Source organism: Grus americana, chromosome 23 (assembly GCF_028858705.1).
Source record: "Grus americana isolate bGruAme1 chromosome 23, bGruAme1.mat, whole genome shotgun sequence".
Classification (NCBI taxonomy): Eukaryota; Metazoa; Chordata; class Aves; order Gruiformes; family Gruidae; genus Grus; species Grus americana.
In genome coordinates, this window is record NC_072874.1 from 1879345 (window position 1) to 1885344 (window position 6000).

The 6000-nt window shown below is 54.0% G+C and overlaps 1 long non-coding RNA gene across 1 annotated transcript; it reads left to right on the plus strand.

Moving 5' to 3' along the window:
• The first annotated feature begins 1969 nt into the window (after positions 1-1969).
• LOC129195880 (uncharacterized) lies at positions 1970-4291 on the plus strand. The gene is made up of 3 exons (XR_008573985.1): positions 1970-2079; positions 2500-3213; positions 4002-4291. It is a non-coding gene; the product is annotated as an uncharacterized LOC129195880 (long non-coding RNA).
• The last annotated feature ends 1709 nt before the right edge of the window (positions 4292-6000 follow it).

Genomic DNA, 6000 nt, shown 5'->3' on the forward strand with positions numbered 1-6000 from the left:
CACCACCAATTCTTCTTCGTGGTTCCTATTTTGTTGCTGAAAAGGAGCAGACAGAGACTGGGAAGGGGGTAAATTGGCCACTTAATAAACACATTGTCTCGATTTCTTTTTCCTCTCCTGTCTCCAGACTGTCCTGCCCCGAAAAGCATTTTCGTGGAGTTCTCAGTTTGTTGACCCCTAAAGCTCCGGAGCTGTTACCTAAACTAAATGGCTTTTCTTTTCATGCTTCGGCAAAATCTCTCTTGCTTCCAGCACAACCCATCTCCTCCCAGGCCACGCAGAAACAATTACAGCAGCAAAAGGCTTCTATAGTCATAATTACACTTCCTTGCAATGCACCGGCAGGCTGTGCTCTAGGAAAGGCAGGTGGGTTTGGGTGGCTGGAAATCCTCGCCGAGGCTCAGCCCGGAGAAGTGGCTGCGGTCGCCTCATCTATCCAGGCACCCGCTGCTGCTGGGGCGCCCGGCGTGCACCGCAGAGGATGGGCTTCGGGTGCAGGGAGCTGTGGGAAGCACCGAATCACACCCTGCGTGTTTCCCAAGGCAACGTTTGGTGTAGTAATAGCTACAGCGCTGCTCGGAATGACATCGACCGCTGCAGCGGGGACCATGCTGCCTGCCAGGGAACTGCTGCTCCTTTCCCGCGGTGCCTAAATTATATTATCGTTGCCCAGGAATTTGCACAGCTCAGCAGACAGCCCGCTCGGGCTGGCAGCGTGGGGCTGAGATCAGCCTGCTCGTACCGAACGCTTGCCTTCGAAGCTCCCCTGCGCCTCGGTCTTCAAAGTACGTGAAGGTGCATGGCCAAGTGGCAGCAACGTGGGGTCACTGGGAGGCTGAGTCTCTAAGATGGGGAGACCGGCGAGGAGAGAGCTTTTTCTGCTCGTTTGCTGCCTTTCCTGGTCCCTCACTGCCTGCCCCTGCAGAGGGATGTGATCTGAGCAAGCCTCGAATCCTTCCTGCCACCCGCCTTGTGAAATAACTGCACCTATTACTAAAGATCGAAGCGAGTCGTATCCAGGGAAGTGCACCTAGAGAGATCCGTGCTGGGAAGAGTGACTCGTCCTCAAACAGAGGCCGCAGCCGTGCCGGGCTCCCCGGGCCCTGGTGCGTCGGGGCTGGAAGTGGTGAGAAGCGGCAGGAGAGCAAAGGGAAATTGAGCCGTTAGGTTTTATTGAGTGAAACGCAAAACGTGGGAACGAGCATTAAGAAGAAAATGGGACTTGAAAAAAATTATTGCTTTGGGGATTATTAAGATGGAAATATTTGTGACAGTGCGGAAATTGGTCTCTAAAAGTGGTGCTCCCTTGAACCTCAGTGTCAGGGTGCGAGGTGCTGATCTCAGGTTTGTACGTGTAAACGCATTCACGCTTATATAAGTAAATGTTTGGGGCTTATCCCTCAAAAGCACCTGAAACCCTGTTGATGTGAAACAAATTACTTTCTTACTCTCATTATTGCTGGGAGCAGTATTTGCTTTGGAGCTGGGACACAGACCAGAAACACTTGGGGGGACCCCAGGGGATGTGTTGGATGCTCCGTGAGGTTCGCCACCCTGGTCCAAAAACGCCCCCGAGGACTCCTTGCCCTTCGACTGCGCGCTCGTTACCGGCCGATGTCAGCCTGCTCTGCCACGCTTGGGGCGAGTCCTCGCGAAGGAATTTGGATCTTGTGATTGTAGGGGGAGTATTTTTTTATTCTTCTTGATTTATCTTGGCCTTTCCCCAAGAGGAAAATACCAGGCCTGCAGGTTTCAAAGTGGGTTTCTCATTTGCAGGGCCATCAGGTTTTTATTTTAATTGGTGCGGCAGTGCCCAGCTGGCTCCATTGGCCGGACCCCCCAACACGGTGGGGAGGAGGTCGGGGGAAGCGTCTCCAGCGCGCCCTGCACCTTGCTGCCGAGCAGGAGAGGTTTGCTGGGCAGCTGGAAACACAGCGCTGGCCCGAGAGCGGGAGCTGTGCGGCTGCCAGGGGAGAGCAGCGCCCGCACGGCTAATTGGGGACTCGGGGGACGTGCGCGTGCCAGCCATCTGGAGGGGTCAGTACCGGCACGCGAAGCTCGGGAGCGAACGCCGCGTTGGTAAGTCGGGTTGTGTGAGCCTTCGTCTTGCGGAGGGGGGTGAGCCGGTTTGGAAATAAGCTGCCGCTGCCGTGGCTTTGCGCTCAGGAGCAGAGGATGGCACGGGCAGGCGCTGCGGCTGGGGAGAGCTGCGATATGGTGCTGGGGCTGCTGGGGAAACGCTGCGTCACGCTCAAGCGCGGGCAGGGAGGGCTGGGAGCAGCAGCGTGCGGCCGCTGCGAACAGGGGTGAGCTGTAACCTGTCTTGTTAGAAAGCAGAAAGCCTCTCACAAATGGATTTCCAATTTCCCATCTACCTGCTTAGCTGAGACAGATTTCTTGCTTTATAATTACTTTTTGGGTACTTACAGGATCTGGTATCCAAGCAACTTGATGCCTCTTAAATCCTGTTGCAAATCTGGTTTTCCTGTTGATTTTTAGGTGTTGGAGAAACATCAACCAAACTCTTAAGGCAGAGACTGCTTTCTTCATGGCTATTTCTCTTCCCCGAAGTCTGCTGGATAGACACGATGCTGTGTCAGCGTTTCGGGGGCTCGGGTACATGATGCAGCAGTTCCGCGGCCGCCGCCTGCCAGACCTGGCACCCTGCACAGCCTCTGTGGGTCTGGGCGGCAGCTCTCAGTCTCGTTTCTGGTGAGATGCTGCCCAAAGCCAGCTGCCGTTAGCAACGCATCTTGTCTCCCCGACAGCGTCCCGCGGCAGCGACGTCTTCCCGTGGCTTCAGTCTGTCCCTGCTCGATGAGCCGTTCGGGCACGTGCTCAGGATCTCTGGATTTCAGGGGATTTTGTGCCCGTCCGGGCCGGGTCGTAGATGCTTTTATGAAAGCAGAGCCACAGTTAATCACACCGGCGAGCTCTCTGTGGACCGTCTGTCTGGCACAGGAGCGGGGTGAAGGTCACCCAGGCTCGACTCCCAGCCGTTGTGGGGCTGCACAGGGACCGAGCTCCGACTTTCCCCTCCTTCCATTTATTTACATTTTCATGGACAACCGAAGGAGGGAGGGAGGGAAGAAGGATAGCGTGCGTTCGCTGCTGTTCACGGGTCCCAGCAGTCTCTTCATTACCATGCAACGAGCAGGGGCAAGTCAAGGCACCCCGCATCAACACACACTCAAAGGCTTTGACCTCTGTTGGGTAAAGTGTAATTTAATTAACTTTTGCTTGACTGTTCAAATGCTGGAATAATTTGGAAATCTGCATGCAGGTCGCATCACGGGTGCTGCTGGATGGCCCGTCCCACGCGCCTGGCTCCCGGCCTCGGCAGCATTTTCCCTTTCTCCCTCTCCCCCGGCAGACTGGGCATCCTTCAGCACAGAGCACTTGGGCTTAAAGCTATTGCTTGTGGCCATGGTGGCGACAATTAGGCCATCAATCAATAAACTAATACTCTCATTTACAGTCATTAGGGACTGCGGATCTAAGCATCTGCTTTTGCTAATGAGTTTAAAAGTTGGCTAAATATGGCAGACCTGCTCTCGTGGAGAAGGAAGCAACAGGAGTTCGATGCAGAATTGGACTCTGGTGAACACGACATCAATTTTAATTAGCAAGCTTCTACAGTTTCCCAAATAAGCCAAAATAAACTGGGAGAGGGAGGGCGCTACTGGGGCGGGGGCACTGCTGTAGGCTGGAGCCCAGCTTCCAGCCCCTCGCCGGGGCACGGGGGTCCCACGAGTGGTCTACGGCCCGGCTCGTGCCCAGCGCTCCCTCGATGTGCTCAGCTACAGCACTTCTCGGCTGTCACATCTATCTTTTCATCTGGCGAGGAGTCATTTATTTATACTTCCAGGCCTAACACACTGGCTACCATGGGGATGCTGAAGTTTGAAAAGCCCTATCATAGATCTGTTGTAGCTCAGAGAAAAGGGAAAAAGCTTTCCTTCCACCTGCCTCTAAATGACTATAAATGTTTTTTTTCTCAGAGATCACGGCTCACAGGGGGCCGGCAATTGATGAGCTGGTGTTTGACCTGATTGATGGAGACCTCCATCACCCACCGCTTCCCGAGCCCGCTGCACCGCACAGACAGCTTTGGAGGGGAGCAGCAGCCTCCTCCCCTGATGCGGCCGTGGCTGTCGGCAGAGCCCAGAAACCGCCCCCGGATCCTGCACGGGAGGTTCCCGGGTACCAGCCACCCAACGTGCGTCCTCGCAGCACCGTCGCTTGCTGCCACACACGGGATCAGGGCTGGAAAGCCGCTGCCACGCTGGAGAACGTCTGTGCCCCAACCAGTGCACCCCGGGCAGTGCTGCTGCCTCCTGACGGCAGCTTTTTAAGGGAGGGGGAAGAAAAAAAAATTTAAAAAAAGAGAAGCACGGAGCCATACACCTAAATCTTTTCACTGATGACTTATATTCCTAACTTTGACAAGTCCTTATATAACTGAAATTAAGCTCCAGCTGTATTAAATCTTCAGCAAGTTAGGCCTGCAGTGATCGCACTCCCCTGAAGATGAATGAGACCCCCGCATGCACCTGGAGCACAAACACCCCAGGGTCCCCCCGCTTTCCGGCAGAGCCAGCAGCGGCTTCGCAGTGAGCTGGGGCGGCCGTCGCAGAGCCCTGCCTGCCAGCCCGGCCAGGCTGTGAGTCAGGCTGCGATTTTTCAAGTCAGCCCTGCTCAGAAGGGGGTGAAAAGCAAAGCTGAAATTTCTTCTGCAGCGCAGTTCCCAAAATTGCCTCGAAACCGGAGCAGCCGCGCTCATTTTGTACCTGTTTTGTAAGACTTGCTGACTGCTGAAATGCCCCCGGGCAGCACAGCTGGAATTTCACCAACGCGTACAGCAAAATGCTTTCTGTTTTTCGCAAAGAGCGTTTTCAGGTGAGGAGGAAGCCAACTGCTTCTGCAGCCGCCGAAGAGCCCTGGTAGCTTGGGGCCGGGCAGCCAAGGGGCTCCTGGTCCTGCTGCAGCCAGGGGCCCGATCCTGGACCACGTGGACGTGTTCAGAGTCTAAACAGAGAGAGGCTTATTAGCCTCAATATTTTTTTTTTTTTTTCTAAGCAGGCTAACGGAATCTGTAATGAAAGGAAAGATCTCATTTGGGAAGGCAATTATGCAAAGACAAATGTATTTTTAAGAAAATGCAGAACATTTTGAGCAGCACGCCTGGCAGATCACTAGTTTATAGCCGTGCATCTCTCTAAGGTTCCATGGTGCGAGTTGCTCCGTGTCCTGCCTGCGTGCCACCAAAACACCGTGCCCGGTGCCCCGCCGCACTGCAGAGCGTTAAACCTGGGCGTGCGCTCCAGGGTCTTGCCGGGCAGGGGATGAGACACGGCGCACCTCGCAGAGCCCAACCCGCCGTCCTCTCAAAGCAGCGCCGTTATTTTCCTGATAGATCTATTTCTGCAGAATACCAGACATCACGTATTTCAGGAATCTTGTGTTTCTCGGTGCAGGTTAAAACAGCAGATAAAAGGAACCATTTGAAAAGTCCTTTCTCCTTTTCTTGTGCGCTCTTCAGTGAGTCAGATTGAGGCATTACCAGCCGTCAGGGATGTTTTAAGGCATGGCCTTCTCTGGATAAAAGCAAAGTCCAGACACAGGATTTGGCTTTCAGTGAAGATTTCTCTTCCTGAGCCGTTACTCCTGGGCTGCCCCAGCGTGTAACCACGTCCCTGCCACGTGTTACGCCTGCTCACAGCCGTCTGACCGGGACAAGGTTATGGGCAGCGCAGTTCTGAGGGTATTTTTATTTTACCTCCTCAGAAGAAGTTCTGATGAAATTAAAAAGGAGAAAATCAGTCTTATTTGATAAGGTGATTTTTTTCAGTACCTACAGAAATCTACAGACCCAGACAGGTCTTTGCGTGACCGAGGATAATTGTTGCGCACACAGCATGCCTTTCGGTGGCTGCACCACGCCAGATGCGTACAGCTGGTGGGTATAGCAGGGTGTAGGGATTTGCATTAATTGCTGGG